The 19,110-nt window shown below is 42.9% G+C and overlaps 5 non-coding genes across 5 annotated transcripts; all 5 read right to left on the reverse strand.

Moving 5' to 3' along the window:
- Window positions 1–2,454: 2,454 nt before the first annotated feature.
- Window positions 2,455–2,539, reverse strand: TRNAR-UCU (transfer RNA arginine (anticodon UCU)). The gene is given in 2 exon segments: window positions 2,455–2,490; window positions 2,503–2,539. It is a non-coding gene; the product is annotated as a tRNA-Arg (tRNA).
- A 1,451-nt stretch (window positions 2,540–3,990) lies between these two features.
- On the reverse strand, window positions 3,991–4,075 carry TRNAR-UCU (transfer RNA arginine (anticodon UCU)). The gene is given in 2 exon segments: window positions 3,991–4,026; window positions 4,039–4,075. It is a non-coding gene; the product is annotated as a tRNA-Arg (tRNA).
- A 4,384-nt stretch (window positions 4,076–8,459) lies between these two features.
- On the reverse strand, window positions 8,460–8,544 carry TRNAR-UCU (transfer RNA arginine (anticodon UCU)). Its single transcript is given in 2 exon segments — window positions 8,460–8,495; window positions 8,508–8,544. It is a non-coding gene; the product is annotated as a tRNA-Arg (tRNA).
- Window positions 8,545–9,995: 1,451 nt separating this feature from the next.
- TRNAR-UCU (transfer RNA arginine (anticodon UCU)) lies at window positions 9,996–10,080 on the reverse strand. The gene is given in 2 exon segments: window positions 9,996–10,031; window positions 10,044–10,080. It is a non-coding gene; the product is annotated as a tRNA-Arg (tRNA).
- Window positions 10,081–15,115: 5,035 nt separating this feature from the next.
- TRNAR-UCU (transfer RNA arginine (anticodon UCU)) lies at window positions 15,116–15,200 on the reverse strand. Its single transcript is given in 2 exon segments — window positions 15,116–15,151; window positions 15,164–15,200. It is a non-coding gene; the product is annotated as a tRNA-Arg (tRNA).
- Window positions 15,201–19,110: the final 3,910 nt, after the last annotated feature.

Consider the following 19,110-nt stretch of genomic DNA (forward strand, 5'->3'; position numbering starts at 1 on the left):
GAAGTTTGGTGGTGTCATTGCTTAAAATGGGGCATTCTTTGGAATTCTTATTGAAGTGAAGGTAGAGAGATTAGGACAGTAAATGGTTGTGGGGCTGACAAAAGAGGGCATAGTAAAGAATTACAGCTTGCACGTGGCATGAGGGAAGGGAACAATAGAATGCAGGTTAGTTTACTATTCCCTCTCTTTGCTCTGAATTGCACAGCGTACCCTCCAATTTGTCTTTTATCAAGTCTCAAGAGAAGCCTGAACCACTAGGTGCTATCATTAACTTGTATAGCAAATCAATTTCACTACAGCTCATTTATGAATGGAATCCAGTTGAAGATTGGTGGTGTCATTGGTTATAATGGGGCATTCTTTGAAATTTTTATTGAGGTGAAGGTAGCGATATTTGGACAGTAAATGGTTGTGGGGCTGACAAAAGAGGACATAGTAAAGAATTACAGCTTGCACCTGGCATGAGGGAAGGGAACAATAGAATGCAGGTTAGTTTAGTATTCCCTCTCTTTGCTCTGAATTGCACAGCGTACCCTCCAATTTGTCTTTTATCAAATCTCAAGAGAAGCCGGAACCACTAGGTGCTATCCTTAACTTGTATAGCAAATCAATTTCACTACAGCTCATTTATGAATGGAATCCAGTGGAAGTTTGGTGGTGTCATTGCTTAAAATGGGGCATTCTTTGGAATTTGAGAGCATGGAAGAGCCCCTGGGGATATCCCAGAGGCCTCTCTTTGCTCTGAATTGCACAGCGTACCCTCCAATTTGTCTTTTATCAAGTCTCAAGAGAAGCCTGAACCACTAGGTGCTATCATTAACTTGTAAGGCAAATCCACTTCAGTACAGCTCATGTATGAATGGAATCCATTTCTTTATAAAGCATTAGAGCAGCACCACTATGACGAAGGACTATATAAAACCGACTCTGGTGGGATTCGAACGCACAGCCTATGAATTACTACATCAACTAGAAGTCCAATGCGCTATCCATTGCGCCACAGAGCCCTCTCTGAGGACATTGTGTGAGGACCTTGCCTGAGGAAGTACCCAAGACGTAGCAAATAAACTCATTTGAATAAAGGTTGCCACTAAATAATAGGGATGAGCTCAAGATCTGGTCCAGATACAGTTTAAGATTGAAATTTACCTACTTGGGCATGTGCCTTAGTGCTAGATCTGTTGATCTTTAGGTGGGAACCGGAGTTCATGTTAAGTAGCAGTATTTGTACCGTTGATGAGTTGGTGGAGAAAGGAAAAGCTCACTTATTAGGAAATGGCAGGAAAGACTACCCTGAAGAGATGATTTTCCAGATATCACCTGAGGCATACAGAGTGGGAAATAGCCATATAGATTGGAGTAGGGAATTTGAGAGCATGGGAGAGCCCCTGGAGATATCCCAGAGGCCAGCATGGAAGGAAGTGTTGAGGGAGCTAGCGAACAGGAGTTCTTGGAAGCAGAAAACAGGGTAGTTTGTTTGATACTATCTGATAAGGTTAATGATGTATCTAGGGGCAGAGTTGTGGGAAGCTTTTTATGTCCTTAGTATTTTGAATTTGATTTGGTGGGCGAACTGAAACCAGGGAGTGATTGGCAGAGAGCGGGTGGCTGACACCTCTGCTAGTAATTGGCTGGTAAGGGGGATAAGACTGGCAGCAACATATCAGATAGACTGAAGGGGGAATGGTCTGTTTAGAGGCAGGCCAAAGAATACGGAGTTGCGAAATTCAAGGAGAGAGAAATGACGGGAATGAAGTGGAAGATTGGTGGTGTCATTGGTTAAAATGGGGCATTCTTTGAAATTTTTATTGAGGTGAAGGTAGCGATATTTGGACAGTAAATGGTTGTGGGGCTGACAAAAGAGGACATAGTAAAGAATTACAGCTTGCAGCTGGCATGAGGGAAGGGAACAATAGAATGCAGGTTAGTTTAGTATTCCCTCTCTTTGCTCTGAATTGCACAGCGTACCCTCCAATTTGCCTTTTATCAAATCTCAAGAGAAGCCGGAACCACTAGGTGCTATCATTACCTTGTATAGCAAATCAACTTCACTACAGCTCATTTATGAATGGAATCCAGTGGCAGCTTGGTGGTGTCATTTTTTAAAATGGGGCATTCTTTGGAATTCTTATTGAAGTGAAGGTAGCGAGATTAGGACAGTAAATGGTTGTGGGGCTGACAAAAGAGGGCATAGTAAAGAATTACAGCTTGCACGTGGCATGAGGGAAGGGAACAATAGAATGTAGGTTAGTTTACTATTCCCTCTCTTTGCTCTGAATTGCACAGCGTACCCTCCAATTTGTCTTTTATCAAGTCTCAAGAGAAGCCTGAACCACTAGGTGCTATCATTAACTTGTAAGGCAAATCCACTTCAGTACAGCTCATGTATGAATGGAATCCATTTCTTTATAAAGCATTAGAGCAGCACCACTATGACGAAGGACTATATAAAACCGACTCTGGTGGGATTCAAACCCACAACCTTTGAATTACTACATCAACTAGAAGTCCAATGCGCTATCCATTGCGCCACAGAGCTCTCTCTGATGACATTGTGTGAGGACCTTGCCTGAGGAAGTACCCAAGTCGTAGCAAATAAACTCATTTGAATAAAGGTTGCCACTAAATAATAGGGATGAGCTCAAGATCTGGTCCAGATACAGTTTAAGATTGAAATTTACCTACTTGGGCATGTGCCTTAGTGCTAGATCTGTTGATCTTTAGGTGGGAACCGGAGTTCATGTTAAGTAGCAGTATTTGTACCGTTGATGAGTTGGTGGAGAAAGGAAAAGCTCACTTATTAGGAAATGGCAGGAAAGACTACCCTGAAGAGATGATTTTCCAGGGATCACCTGAGGCATACAGAGTGGGAAATAGCCATATAGATTGGAGTAGGGAATTTGAGAGCATGGGAGAGCCCCTGGGGATATCCCAGAGGTCAGCATGGAAGGAAGTGTTGAGGGAGCTAGCGAACAGGAGTTCTTGGAAGCAGAAAACAGGGTAGTTTGTTTGATACTATCTGATAAGGTTAATGATGTAGCTAGGGGAAGAGTTGTGGGAAGCTTTTTATGTCCTTAGTATTTTGAATTTAATTTGGTGGGCGAACTGAAGCCAGGGAGAGATTGGCAGAGAGCGGGTAGCTGACACCTCTTCTAGTAATTGGCTGGTAAGGGGGAAAAGACTGGCAGCAACATATCAGATAGACTGAAGGGGGAATGGTCTGTTTAGAGGCAGGCCAAAGAATACGGGGTTGCGAAATTCAAGGAGATAGAAATCACGGGAATGAAGTGGAAGATTGGTGGTGTCATTGGTTAAAATGGGGCATTCTTTGAAATTTTTATTGAGGTGAAGGTAGCGAGATTTGGACAGTAAATGGTTGTGGGGCTGACAAAAGAAAGAGGACATAGTAAAGAATTACAGCTTGCACCTGGCATGAGGGAAGGGAACAATAGAATGCAGGTTAGTTTAGTATTCCCTCTCTTTGCTCTGAATTGCACAGCGTACCCTCCAATTTGTCTTTTATCAAATCTCAAGAGAAGCCGGAACCACTAGGTGCTATCCTTAACTTGTATAGCAAATCAATTTCACTACAGCTCATTTATGAATGGAATCCAGTGAAAGTTTGGTGGTGTCATTGCTTAAAATGGGGCATTCTTTGGAATTCTTATTGAAGTGAAGGTAGCGAGATTAGGACAGTAAATGGTTGTGGGGCTGACAAAAGAGGGCATAGTAAAGAATTACAGCTTGCACGTGGCATGAGGGAAGGGAACAATAGAATGTAGGTTAGTTTACTATTCCCTCTCTTTGCTCTGAATTGCACAGCGTACCCTCCAATTTGTCTTTTATCAAGTCTCAAGAGAAGCCTGAACCACTAGGTGCTATCATTAACTTGTAAGGCAAATCCACTTCAGTACAGCTCATGTATGAATGGAATCCATTTCTTTATAAAGCATTAGAGCAGCACCACTATGACGAAGGACTATATAAAACCGACTCTGGTGGGATTCGAACCCACAACCTTTGAATTACTACATCAACTAGAAGCCCAATGCGCTATCCATTGCGCCACAGAGCCCTCTCTGAGGACATTGTGTGAGGACCTTGCCTGAGGAAGTACCCAAGACGTAGCAAATAAACTCATTTGAATAAAGGTTGCCACTAAATAATAGGGATGAGCTCAAGATCTGGTCCAGATATAGTTTAAGATTGAAATTTACCTACTTGGGCATGTGCCTTAGTGCTAGATCTGTTGATCTTTAGGTGGGAACCGGAGTTCATGTTAAGTAGCAGTATTTGTACCGTTGATGAGTTGGTGGAGAAAGGAAAAGCTCACTTATTAGGAAATGGCAGGAAAGACTACCCTGAAGAGATGATTTTCCAGGGATCACCTGAGGCATACAGAGTGGGAAATAGCCATATAGATTGGAGTAGGGAATTTGAGAGCATGGGAGAGCCCCTGGGGATATCCCAGAGGCCAGCATGGAAGGAAGTGTTGAGGGAGCTAGCGAACAGGAGTTCTTGGAAGCAGAAAACAGGGTAGTTTGTTTGATACTATCTGATAAGGTTAATGATGTATCTAGGGGCAGAGTTGTGGGAAGCTTTTTATGTCCTTAGTATTTTGAATTTGATTTGGTGGGCGAACTGAAGCCAGGGAGTGATTGGCAGAGAGCGGGTGGCTGACACCTCTGCTAGTAATTGGCTGGTAAGGGGGATAAGACTGGCAGCAACATATCAGATAGACTGAAGGGGGAATGGTCTGTTTAGAGGCAGGCCAAAGAATACGGAGTTGCGAAATTCAAGGAGAGAGAAATCACGGGAATGAAGTGGAAGATTGGTGGTGTCATTGGTTAAAATGGGGCATTCTTTGAAATTTTTATTGAGGTGAAGGTAGCGATATTTGGACAGTAAATGGTTGTGGGGCTGACAAAAGAGGACATAGTAAAGAATTACAGCTTGCACCTGGCATGAGGGAAGGGAACAATAGAATGCAGGTTAGTTTAGTATTCCCTCTCTTTGCTCTGAATTGCACAGCGTACCCTCCAATTTGTCTTTTATCAAATCTCAAGAGAAGCCGGAACCACTAGGTGCTATCCTTAACTTGTATAGCAAATCAATTTCACTACAGCTCATTTATGAATGGAATCCAGTGGAAGCTTGGTGGTGTCATTTTTTAAAATGGGGCATTCTTTGGAATTCTTATTGAAGTGAAGGTAGCGAGATTAGGACAGTAAATGGTTGTGGGGCTGACAAAAGAGGGCATAGTAAAGAATTACAGCTTGCACGTGGCATGAGGGAAGGGAACAATAGAATGCAGGTTAGTTTACTATTCCCTCTCTTTGCTCTGAATTGCACAGCGTACCCTCCAATTTGTCTTTTATCAAGTCTCAAGAGAAGCCTGAACCACTAGGTGCTATCATTAACTTGTAAGGCAAATCCACTTCAGTACAGCTCATTTATGAATGGAATCCATTTCTTTATAAAGCATTAGAGCAGCACCACTATGACGAAGGACTATATAAAACCGACTCTGGTGGGATTCGAACCCACAACCTTTGAATTACTACCTCAACTAGAAGTCCAATTCAGGACATTGAGTGAGGACCTAGCCTGAGGAAGTGCCCAAGATGTAGCAAATAAACTCATTTGAATAAAGGTTGCCACTAAATAATAGGGATGAGCTCAAGATCTGGTCCAGATACAGTTTAAGATTGAAATTTACCTACTTGGGCATGTGCCTTAGTGCTAAATCTGTTGATCTTTAGGTGGGAACCGGAGTTCATGTTAAGTAGCAGTATTTGTACCGTTGATGAGTTGGTGGAGAAAGGAAAAGCTCACTTATTAGGTAATGGCAGGAAAGACTACCCTGAAGAGATGATTTTCCAGGGATCACCTGAGGCATACAGAGTGGGAAATAGCCATATAGATTGGAGTAGGGAATTTGAGAGCATGGAAGAGCCCCTGGGGATATCCCAGAGGCCAGCATGGAAGGAAGTGTTGAGGGAACTAGCGAACAGGAGTTCTTGGAAGCAGAAAACAGGGTAGTTTGTTTGATACTATCTGATAAGGTTAATGATGTATCTAGGGGCAGAGTTGTGGGAAGCTTTTTATGTCCTTAGTATTTTGAATTTGATTTGGTGGGCGAACTGAAGCCAGGGAGTGATTGGCAGAGAGCGGGTGGCTGACACCTCTGCTAGTAATTGGCTGGTAAGGGGGATAAGACTGGCAGCAACATATCAGATAGACTGAAGGGGGAATGGTCTGTTTAGAGGCAGGCCAAAGAATACGGAGTTGCGAAATTCAAGGAGAGAGAAATCACAGGAATGAAGTTGAAGATTGGTGGTGTCATTGGTTATAATGGGGCATTCTTTGAAATTTTTATTGAGGTGAAGGTAGCGATATTTGGACAGTAAATGGTTGTGGGGCTGACAAAAGAGGACATAGTAAAGAATTACAGCTTGCACCTGGCATGAGGGAAGGGAACAATAGAATGCAGGTTAGTTTAGTATTCCCTCTCTTTGCTCTGAATTGCACAGCGTACCCTCCAATTTGTCTTTTATCAAATCTCAAGAGAAGCCGGAACCACTAGGTGCTATCCTTAACTTGTATAGCAAATCAATTTCACTACAGCTCATTTATGAATGGAATCCAGTGGAAGTTTGGTGGTGTCATTGCTTAAAATGGGGCATTCTTTGGAATTTGAGAGCATGGAAGAGCCCCTGGGGATATCCCAGAGGCCTCTCTTTGCTCTGAATTGCACAGCGTACCCTCCAATTTGTCTTTTATCAAGTCTCAAGAGAAGCCTGAACCACTAGGTGCTATCATTAACTTGTAAGGCAAATCCACTTCAGTACAGCTCATGTATGAATGGAATCCATTTCTTTATAAAGCATTAGAGCAGCACCACTATGACGAAGGACTATATAAAACCGACTCTGGTGGGATTCGAACGCACAGCCTATGAATTACTACATCAACTAGAAGTCCAATGCGCTATCCATTGCGCCACAGAGCCCTCTCTGAGGACATTGTGTGAGGACCTTGCCTGAGGAAGTACCCAAGACGTAGCAAATAAACTCATTTGAATAAAGGTTGCCACTAAATAATAGGGATGAGCTCAAGATCTGGTCCAGATACAGTTTAAGATTGAAATTTACCTACTTGGGCATGTGCCTTAGTGCTAGATCTGTTGATCTTTAGGTGGGAACCGGAGTTCATGTTAAGTAGCAGTATTTGTACCGTTGATGAGTTGGTGGAGAAAGGAAAAGCTCACTTATTAGGAAATGGCAGGAAAGACTACCCTGAAGAGATGATTTTCCAGATATCACCTGAGGCATACAGAGTGGGAAATAGCCATATAGATTGGAGTAGGGAATTTGAGAGCATGGGAGAGCCCCTGGGGATATCCCAGAGGCCAGCATGGAAGGAAGTGTTGAGGGAGCTAGCGAACAGGAGTTCTTGGAAGCAGAAAACAGGGTAGTTTGTTTGATACTATCTGATAAGGTTAATGATGTATCTAGGGGCAGAGTTGTGGGAAGCTTTTTATGTCCTTAGTATTTTGAATTTGATTTGGTGGGCGAACTGAAACCAGGGAGTGATTGGCAGAGAGCGGGTGGCTGACACCTCTGCTAGTAATTGGCTGGTAAGGGGGATAAGACTGGCAGCAACATATCAGATAGACTGAAGGGGGAATGGTCTGTTTAGAGGCAGGCCAAAGAATACGGAGTTGCGAAATTCAAGGAGAGAGAAATGACGGGAATGAAGTGGAAGATTGGTGGTGTCATTGGTTAAAATGGGGCATTCTTTGAAATTTTTATTGAGGTGAAGGTAGCGATATTTGGACAGTAAATGGTTGTGGGGCTGACAAAAGAGGACATAGTAAAGAATTACAGCTTGCACCTGGCATGAGGGAAGGGAACAATAGAATGCAGGTTAGTTTAGTATTCCCTCTCTTTGCTCTGAATTGCACAGCGTACCCTCCAATTTGCCTTTTATCAAATCTCAAGAGAAGCCGGAACCACTAGGTGCTATCATTACCTTGTATAGCAAATCAACTTCACTACAGCTCATTTATGAATGGAATCCAGTGGCAGCTTGGTGGTGTCATTTTTTAAAATGGGGCATTCTTTGGAATTCTTATTGAAGTGAAGGTAGCGAGATTAGGACAGTAAATGGTTGTGGGGCTGACAAAAGAGGGCATAGTAAAGAATTACAGCTTGCACGTGGCATGAGGGAAGGGAACAATAGAATGTAGGTTAGTTTACTATTCCCTCTCTTTGCTCTGAATTGCACAGCGTACCCTCCAATTTGTCTTTTATCAAGTCTCAAGAGAAGCCTGAACCACTAGGTGCTATCATTAACTTGTAAGGCAAATCCACTTCAGTACAGCTCATGTATGAATGGAATCCATTTCTTTATAAAGCATTAGAGCAGCACCACTATGACGAAGGACTATATAAAACCGACTCTGGTGGGATTCAAACCCACAACCTTTGAATTACTACATCAACTAGAAGTCCAATGCGCTATCCATTGCGCCACAGAGCTCTCTCTGATGACATTGTGTGAGGACCTTGCCTGAGGAAGTACCCAAGTCGTAGCAAATAAACTCATTTGAATAAAGGTTGCCACTAAATAATAGGGATGAGCTCAAGATCTGGTCCAGATACAGTTTAAGATTGAAATTTACCTACTTGGGCATGTGCCTTAGTGCTAGATCTGTTGATCTTTAGGTGGGAACCGGAGTTCATGTTAAGTAGCAGTATTTGTACCGTTGATGAGTTGGTGGAGAAAGGAAAAGCTCGCTTATTAGGAAATGGCAGGAAAGACTACCCTGAAGAGATGATTTTCCAGGGATCACCTGAGGCATACAGAGTGGGAAATAGCCATATAGATTGGAGTAGGGAATTTGAGAGCATGGGAGAGCCCCTGGGGATATCCCAGAGGTCAGCATGGAAGGAAGTGTTGAGGGAGCTAGCGAACAGGAGTTCTTGGAAGCAGAAAACAGGGTAGTTTGTTTGATACTATCTGATAAGGTTAATGATGTAGCTAGGGGAAGAGTTGTGGGAAGCTTTTTATGTCCTTAGTATTTTGAATTTAATTTGGTGGGCGAACTGAAGCCAGGGAGAGATTGGCAGAGAGCGGGTAGCTGACACCTCTTCTAGTAATTGGCTGGTAAGGGGGAAAAGACTGGCAGCAACATATCAGATAGACTGAAGGGGGAATGGTCTGTTTAGAGGCAGGCCAAAGAATACGGGGTTGCGAAATTCAAGGAGAGAGAAATCACGGGAATGAAGTGGAAGATTGGTGGTGTCATTGGTTAAAATGGGGCATTCTTTGAAATTTTTATTGAGGTGAAGGTAGCGAGATTTGGACAGTAAATGGTTGTGGGGCTGACAAAAGAAAGAGGACATAGTAAAGAATTACAGCTTGCACCTGGCATGAGGGAAGGGAACAATAGAATGCAGGTTAGTTTAGTATTCCCTCTCTTTGCTCTGAATTGCACAGCGTACCCTCCAATTTGTCTTTTATCAAATCTCAAGAGAAGCCGGAACCACTAGGTGCTATCCTTAACTTGTATAGCAAATCAATTTCACTACAGCTCATTTATGAATGGAATCCAGTGAAAGTTTGGTGGTGTCATTGCTTAAAATGGGGCATTCTTTGGAATTCTTATTGAAGTGAAGGTAGCGAGATTAGGACAGTAAATGGTTGTGGGGCTGACAAAAGAGGGCATAGTAAAGAATTACAGCTTGCACGTGGCATGAGGGAAGGGAACAATAGAATGTAGGTTAGTTTACTATTCCCTCTCTTTGCTCTGAATTGCACAGCGTACCCTCCAATTTGTCTTTTATCAAGTCTCAAGAGAAGCCTGAACCACTAGGTGCTATCATTAACTTGTAAGGCAAATCCACTTCAGTACAGCTCATGTATGAATGGAATCCATTTCTTTATAAAGCATTAGAGCAGCACCACTATGACGAAGGACTATATAAAACCGACTCTGGTGGGATTCGAACCCACAACCTTTGAATTACTACATCAACTAGAAGCCCAATGCGCTATCCATTGCGCCACAGAGCCCTCTCTGAGGACATTGTGTGAGGACCTTGCCTGAGGAAGTACCCAAGACGTAGCAAATAAACTCATTTGAATAAAGGTTGCCACTAAATAATAGGGATGAGCTCAAGATCTGGTCCAGATATAGTTTAAGATTGAAATTTACCTACTTGGGCATGTGCCTTAGTGCTAGATCTGTTGATCTTTAGGTGGGAACCGGAGTTCATGTTAAGTAGCAGTATTTGTACCGTTGATGAGTTGGTGGAGAAAGGAAAAGCTCACTTATTAGGAAATGGCAGGAAAGACTACCCTGAAGAGATGATTTTCCAGGGATCACCTGAGGCATACAGAGTGGGAAATAGCCATATAGATTGGAGTAGGGAATTTGAGAGCATGGGAGAGCCCCTGGGGATATCCCAGAGGCCAGCATGGAAGGAAGTGTTGAGGGAGCTAGCGAACAGGAGTTCTTGGAAGCAGAAAACAGGGTAGTTTGTTTGATACTATCTGATAAGGTTAATGATGTATCTAGGGGCAGAGTTGTGGGAAGCTTTTTATGTCCTTAGTATTTTGAATTTGATTTGGTGGGCGAACTGAAGCCAGGGAGTGATTGGCAGAGAGCGGGTGGCTGACACCTCTGCTAGTAATTGGCTGGTAAGGGGGATAAGACTGGCAGCAACATATCAGATAGACTGAAGGGGGAATGGTCTTTTTAGAGGCAGGCTAAAGAATACGGAGTTGCGAAATTCAAGGAGAGAGAAATCACGGGAATGAAGTGGAAGATTGGTGGTGTCGTTGCTTAAAATGGGGTATTCTTTGAAATTTTTATTGAGGTGAAGGTAGCGATATTTGGACAGTAAATGGTTGTGGGGCTGACAAAAGAGGACATAGTAAAGAATTACAGCTTGCACCTGGCATGAGGGAAGGGAACAATAGAATGCAGGTTAGTTTAGTATTCCCTCTCTTTGCTCTGAATTGCACACCGTACCCTCCAATTTGCCTTTTATCAAATCTCAAGAGAAGCCGGAACCACTAGGTGCTATCATTACCTTGTATAGCAAATCAACTTCACTACAGCTCATTTATGAATGGAATCCAGTGGAAGCTTGGTGGTGTCATTTTTTAAAATGGGGCATTCTTTGGAATTCTTATTGAAGTGAAGGTAGCGAGATTAGGACAGTAAATGGTTGTGGGGCTGACAAAAGAGGGCATAGTAAAGAATTACAGCTTGCACGTGGCATGAGGGAAGGGAACAATAGAATGCAGGTTAGTTTACTATTCCCTCTCTTTGCTTTGAATTGCACAGCATACCCTCCAATTTGTCTTTTATCAAGTCTCAAGAGAAGCCTGAACCACTAGGTGCTATCATTAACTTGTAAGGCAAATCCACTTCAGTACAGCTCATTTATGAATGGAATCCATTTCTTTATAAAGCATTAGAGCAGCACCACTATGACGAAGGACTATATAAAACCGACTCTGGTGGGATTCGAACCCACAACCTTTGAATTACTACCTCAACTAGAAGTCCAATTCAGGACATTGAGTGAGGACCTAGCCTCAGAAAGTGCCCAAGATGTAGCAAATAAACTCATTTGAATAAAGGTTGCCACTAAATAATAGGGATGAGCTCAAGATCTGGTCCAGATACAGTTTAAGATTGAAATTTACCTACTTGGGCATGTGCCTTAGTGCTAGATCTGTTGATCTTTAGGTGGGAACCGGAGTTCATGTTAAGTAGCAGTATTTGTACCGTTGATGAGTTGGTGGAGAAAGGAAAAGCTCACTTATTAGGAAATGGCAGGAAAGACTACCCTGAAGAGATGATTTTCCAGGGATCACCTGAGGCATACAGAGTGGGAAATAGCCATATAGATTGGAGTAGGGAATTTGAGAGCATGGAAGAGCCCCTGGGGATATCCCAGAGGCCAGCATGGAAGGAAGTGTTGAGGGAGCTAGCGAACAGGAGTTCTTGGAAGCAGAAAACAGGGTAGTTTGTTTGATACTATCTGATAAGGTTAATGATGTAGCTAGGGGAAGAGTTGTGGGAAGCTTTTTATGTCCTTAGTATTTTGAATTTGATTTGGTGGGCGAACTGAAGCCAGGGAGAGATTGGCAGAGAGCGGGTGGCTGACACCTCTTCTAGTATTTGGCTGGTAAGGGGGATAAGACTGGCAGCAACATATCAGATAGACTGAAGGGGGAATGGTCTGTTTAGAGGCAGGCCAAAGAATACGGAGTTGCGAAATTCAAGGAGAGAGAAATCACAGGAATGAAGTGGAAGATTGGTGGTGTCATTGGTTATAATGGGGCATTCTTTGAAATTTTTATTGAGGTGAAGGTAGCGAGATTTGGACAGTAAATGGTTGTGGGGCTGACAAAAGAAAGAGGACATAGTAAAGAATTACAGCTTGCACCTGGCATGAGGGAAGGGAACAATAGAATGCAGGTTAGTTTAGTATTCCCTCTCTTTGCTCTGAATTGCACAGCGTACCCTCCAATTTGTCTTTTATCAAATCTCAAGAGAAGCCGGAACCACTAGGTGCTATCCTTAACTTGTATAGCAAATCAATTTCACTACAGCTCATTTATGAATTGAATCCAGTGGAAGTTTGGTGGTGTCATTGCTTAAAATGGGGCATTCTTTGGAATTCTTATTCAAGTGAATGTAGCGAGATTAGGACAGTAAATGGTTGTGGGGCTGACAAAAGAGGGCATAGTAAAGAATTACAGCTTGCACGTGGCATGAGGGAAGGGAACAATAGAATGCAGGTTAGTTTACTATTCCCTCTCTTTGCTCTGAATTGCACAGCGTACCCTCCAATTTGTCTTTTATCAAGTCTCAAGAGAAGCCTGAACCACTAGGTGCTATCATTAACTTGTAAGGCAAATCCACTTCAGTACAGCTCATGTATGAATGGAATCCATTTCTTTATAAAGCATTAGAGCAGCACCACTATGACGAAGGACTATATAAAACCGACTCTGGTGGGATTCGAACCCACAACCTTTGAATTACTACATCAACTAGAAGTCCAATGCGCTATCCATTGCTCCTCAGAGCCCTCTCTGAGGACATTGTGTGAGGACCTTGCCTGGGGAAGTACCCAAGACGTAGCAAATAAATTCATTTGAATAAAGGTTGCCACTAAATAATAGGGATGAGCTCAAGATCTGGTCCAGATACAGTTTAAGATTGAAATTTACCTACTTGGGCATGTGCCTTAGTGCTAGATCTGTTGATCTTTAGGTGGGAACCGGAGTTCATGTTAAGTAGCAGTATTTGTACCGTTGATGAGTTGGTGGAGAAAGGAAAAGCTCACTTATTAGGAAATGGCAGGAAAGACTACCCTGAAGAGATGATTTTCCAGGGATCACCTGAGGCATACAGAGTGGGAAATAGCCATATAGATTGGAGTAGGGAATTTGAGAGCATGGGAGAGCCCCTGGGGATATCCCAGAGGCCAGCATGGAAGGAAGTGTTGAGGGAGCTAGCGAACAGGAGTTCTTGGAAGCAGAAAACAGGGTAGTTTGTTTGATACTATCTGATAAGGTTAATGATGTATCTAGGGGCAGAGTTGTGGGAAGCTTTTTATGTCCTTAGTATTTTGAATTTGATTTGGTGGGCGAACTGAAGCCAGGGAGTGATTGGCAGAGAGCGGGTGGCTGACACCTCTGCTAGTAATTGGCTGGTAAGGGGGATAAGACTGGCAGCAACATATCAGATAGACTGAAGGGGGAATGGTCTGTTTAGAGGCAGGCCAAAGAATACGGAGTTGCGAAATTCAAGGAGAGAGAAATCACGGGAATGAAGTGGAAGATTGGTGGTGTCATTGGTTAAAATGGGGCATTCCTTGAAATTTTTATTGAGGTGAAGGTAGCGATATTTGGACAGTAAATGGTTGTGGGGCTGACAAAAGAGGACATAGTAAAGAATTACAGCTTGCACCTGGCATGAGGGAAGGGAACAATAGAATGCAGGTTAGTTTAGTAATCCCTCTCTTTGCTCTGAATTGCACAGCGTACCCTCCAATTTGTCTTTTATCAAATCTCAAGAGAAGCCGGAACCACTAGGTGATATCATTACCTTGTATAGCAAATCAACTTCACTACAGCTCATTTAGTTATGGGAAGCTTTTTATGTCCTTAGTATTTTGAATTTGATTTGGTGGGCGAACTGAAGCCAGGGAGAGATTGGCAGAGAGCGGGTGGCTGACACCTCTTCTAGTAATTGGCTGGTAAGGGGGATAAGACTGGCAGCAACATATCAGATAGACTGAAGAGGGAATGGTCTGTTTAGAGGCAGGCCAAAGAATACGGAGTTGCGAAATTCAAGGAGAGAGAAATCACGGGAATGAAGTGGAAGATTGGTGGTGTCATTGGTTAAAATGGGGCATTCTTTGAAATTTTTATTGAGGTGAAGGTAGCGAGATTTGGACAGTAAATGGTTGTGGGGCTGACAAAAGAAAGAGGACATAGTAAAGAATTACAGCTTGCACCTGGCATGAGGGAAGGGAACAATAGAATGCAGGTTAGTTTAGTATTCCCTCTCTTTGCTCTGAATTGCACAGCGTACCCTCCAATTTGTCTTTTATCAAATCTCAAGAGAAGCCGGAACCACTAGGTGCTATCCTTAACTTGTATAGCAAATCAATTTCACTACAGCTCATTTATGAATGGAATCCAGTGGAAGTTTGGTGGTGTCATTGCTTAAAATGGGGCATTCTTTGGAATTCTTATTGAAGTGAAGGTAGCGAGATTAGGACAGTAAATGGTTGTGGGGCTGACAAAAGAGGGCATAGTAAAGAATTACAGCTTGCACGTGGCATGAGGGAAGGGAACAATAGAATGTAGGTTAGTTTACTATTCCCTCTCTTTGCTCTGAATTGCACAGCGTACCCTCCAATTTGTCTTTTATCAAGTCTCAAGAGAAGCCTGAACCACTAGGTGCTATCATTAACTTGTAAGGCAAATCCACTTAAGTACAGCTCATGTATGAATGGAATCCATTTCTTTATAAAGCATTAGAGCAGCACCACTATGACGAAGGACTATATAAAACCAACTCTGGTGGGATTCGAACCCACAACCTTTGAATTACTACATCAACTAGAAGTCCAATGCGCTGTCCATTGCGCCACAGAGCCCTCTCTGAGGACATTGGGTGAGGACCTTGCCTGAGGAAGTACCCAAGACGTAGCAAATAAACTCATTTGAATAAAGATTGCCACTAAATAATAGGGATGAGCTCAAGATCTGGTCCAGATACAGTTTAAGATTGAAATTTACCTACTTGGGCATGTGCCTTAGTGCTAGATCTGTTGATCTTTAGGTGGGAACCGGAGTTCATGTTAAGTAGCGGTATTTGTACCGTTGATGAGTTGGTGGAGAAAGGAAAAGCTCACTTATTAGGAAATGGCAGGAAAGACTACCATGAAGAGATGATTTTCCAGGGATCACCTGAGGCATACAGAGTGGGAAATAGCCATATAGATTGGAGTAGGGAATTTGAGAGCATGGGAGAGCCCCTGGGGATATCCCAGAGGTCAGCATGGAAGGAAGTGTTGAGGGAGCTAGCGAACAGGAGTTCTTGGAAGCAGAAAACAGGGTAGTTTGTTTGATACTATCTGATAAGGTTAATGATGTAGCTAGGGGAAGAGTTGTGGGAAGCTTTTTATGTCCTTAGTATTTTGAATTTGATTTGGTGGGCGAACTGAAGCCAGGGAGAGATTGGCAGAGAGCGGGTGGCTGACACCTCTTCTAGTAATTGGCTGGTAAGGGGGATAAGACTGGCAGCAACATATCAGATAGACTGAAGGGGGAATGGTCTGTTTAGAGGCAGGCCAAAGAATATGGAGTTGCGAAATTCAAGGAGAGAGAAATCACGGGAATGAAGTGGAAGATTGGTGGTGTCATTGGTTAAAATGGGGCATTCTTTGAAATTTTTATTGAGGTGAAGGTAGCGAGATTTGGACAGTAAATGGTTGTGGGGCTGACAAAAGAAAGAGGACATAGTAAAGAATTACAGCTTGCACCTGGCATGAGGGAAGGGAACAATAGAATGCAGGTTAGTTTAGTATTCCCTCTCTTTGCTCTGAATTGCACAGCGTACCCTCCAATTTGTCTTTTATCAAATCTCAAGAGAAGCCGGAACCACTAGGTGCTATCCTTAACTTGTATAGCAAATCAATTTCACTACAGCTCATTTATGAATGGAATCCAGTGGAAGTTTGGTGGTGTCATTGCTTAAAATGGGGCATTCTTTGGAATTCTTATTGAAGTGAAGGTAGCGAGATTAGGACAGTAAATGGTTGTGGGGCTGACAAAAGAGGGCATAGTAAAGAATTACAGCTTGCACCTGGCATGAGGGAAGGGAACAATAGAATGCAGGTTAGTTTAGTATTCCCTCTCTTTGCTCTGAATTGCACAGCGTACCCTCCAATTTGTCTTTTATCAAATCTCAAGAGAAGCCGGAACCACTAGGTGCTATCATTAACTTGTAAGGCAAAGCCACTTCAGTACAGCTCATGTATGAATGGAATCCATTTCTTTATAAAGCATTAGAGCAGCACCACTATGACGAAGGACTATATAAAACCAACTCTGGTGGGATTTGAACCCACAACCTTTGAATTACTACATCAACTAGAAGTCCAATGCGCTATCCATTGCACCACAGAGATATTGTGTGAGGACCTTGCCTGAGGAAGTACCCAAGACGTAGCAAATAAACTCATTTGAATAAAGGTTGCCACTAAATAATAGGGATGAGCTCAAGATCTGGTCCAGATACAGTTTAAGATTGAAATTTACCTACTTGGGCATGTGCCTTAGTGCTAGATCTGTTGATCTTTAGGTGGGAACCGGAGTTCATGTTAAGTAGCGGTATTTGTACCGTTGATGAGTTGGTGGAGAAAGGAAAAGTTCATTTATTAGGAAATGGCAGGAAAGACTACCCTGAAGAGATGATTTTCCAGATATCACCTGAGGCATACAGAGTGGGAAATAGCCATATAGATTGGAGTAGGGAATTTGAGAGCATGGGAGAGCCCCTGGGGATATCCCAGAGGCCAGCATGGAAGGAAATGTTGAGGGAGCTAGCGAACAGGAGTTCTTGGAAGCAGAAAACAGGGTAATTTGTTTGATACTATCTGATAAGGTTAATGATGTATATAGGGGCAGAGTTGTGGGAAGCTTTTTATGTCCTTAGTATTTTGAATTTGATTTGGTGGGCGAACTGAAGCCAGGGAGTGATTGGCAGAGAGCGGGTGGCTGACACCTCTGCTAGTAATTGGCTGGTAAGGGGGATAAGACTGGCAGCAACATATCAGATAGACTGAAGGGGGAATGGTCTGTTTAGAGGCAGGCCAAAGAATACGGAGTTGCGAAATTCAAGGAGAGAGAAATCACGGGAATGAAGTGGAAGATTGGTGGTGTCATTGGTTAAAATGGGGCATTCTTTGAAATTTTTATTGAGGTGAAGGTAGCGATATTTGGACAGTAAATGGTTGTGGGGCTGACAAAAGAGGACATAGTAAAGAATTACAGCTTGCACCTGGCATGAGGGAAGGGAACAATAGAATGCAGGTTAGTTTAGTATTCCCTCTCTTTGCTCTGAATTGCACAGCGTACCCTCCAATTTGTCTTTTATCAAATCTCAAGAGAAGCCGGAACCACTAGGTGCTATCCTTAACTTGTATAGCAAATCAATTTCACTACAGCTCATTTATGAATGGAATCCAGTGGAAGCTTGGTGGTGTCATTTTTTAAAATGGGGCATTCTTTGGAATTCTTATTGAAGTGAAGGTAGCGAGATTAGGACAGTAAATGGTTGTGGGGCTGACAAAAGAGGGCATAGTAAAGAATTACAGCTTGCACGTGGCATGAGGGAAGGGAACAATAGAATGCAGGTTAGTTTTCTATTCCCTCTCTTTGCTCTGAATTGCACAGCGTACCCTCCAATTTGTCTTTTATCAAGTCTCAAGAGAAGCCTGAACCACTAGGTGCTATCATTAACTTGTAAGGCAAATCCACTTCAGTACAGCTCATTTATGAATGGAATCCATTTCTTTATAATGCATTAGAGCAACACCACTATGACGAAAGACTATATAAAACCGACTCTGGTGGGATTCGAAACCACAACCTTTGAATTACTACCTCGACTAGAAGTCCAATTCAGGACATTGAGTGAGGACCTAGCCTGAGGAAGTGCCCAAGATGTAGCAAATAAACTCATTTGAATAAAGGTTGCCACTAAATAATAGGGATGAGCTCAAGATCTGGTCCAGATACAGTTTAAGATTGAAATTTACCTACTTGGGCATGTGCCTTAGTGCTAGATCTGTTGATCTTTAGGTGGGAACCGGAGTTCATGTTAAGTAGCAGTATTTGTACCGTTGATGAGTTGGTGGAGAAAGGAAAAGCTCACTTATTAGGTAATGGCAGGAAAGACTACCCTGAAGAGATGATTTTCCAGGGATCACCTGAGGCATACAGAGTGGGAAATAGCCATATAGATTGGAGTAGGGAATTTGAGAGCATGGAAGAGCCCCTGGGGATATCCCAGAGGCCAGCATGGAAGGAAGTGTTGAGGGAGCTAGCGAACAGGAGTTCTTGGAAGCAGAAAACAGGGTAGTTTGTTTGATACTATCTGATAAGGTTAATGATGTAGCTAGGGGAAGAGTTGTGGGAAGCTTTTTATGTCCTTAGTATTTTGAATTTGATTTGGTGGGCGAACTGAAGCCAGGGAGAGATTGGCAGAGAGCGGGTGGCTGACACCTCTTCTAGTAATTGGCTGGTAAGGGGGATAAGACTGGCAGCAACATATCAGATAGACTGAAGGGGGAATGGTCTGTTTAGAGGCAGGCCAAAGAATACGGAGTTGCGAAATTCAAGGAGAGAGAAATCACAGGAATGAAGTGGAAGATTGGTGGTGTCATTGGTTATAATGGGGAATTCTTTGAAATTTTTATTGAGGTGAAGGTAGCGAGATTTGGACAGTAAATGGTTGTGGGGCTGACAAAAGAAAGAGGACATAGTAAAGAATTACAGCTT

Source organism: Aquarana catesbeiana, linkage group LG01, assembly GCF_042186555.1.
Source record: "Aquarana catesbeiana isolate 2022-GZ linkage group LG01, ASM4218655v1, whole genome shotgun sequence".
In the NCBI taxonomy this organism is placed as follows: Eukaryota; Metazoa; Chordata; class Amphibia; order Anura; family Ranidae; genus Aquarana; species Aquarana catesbeiana.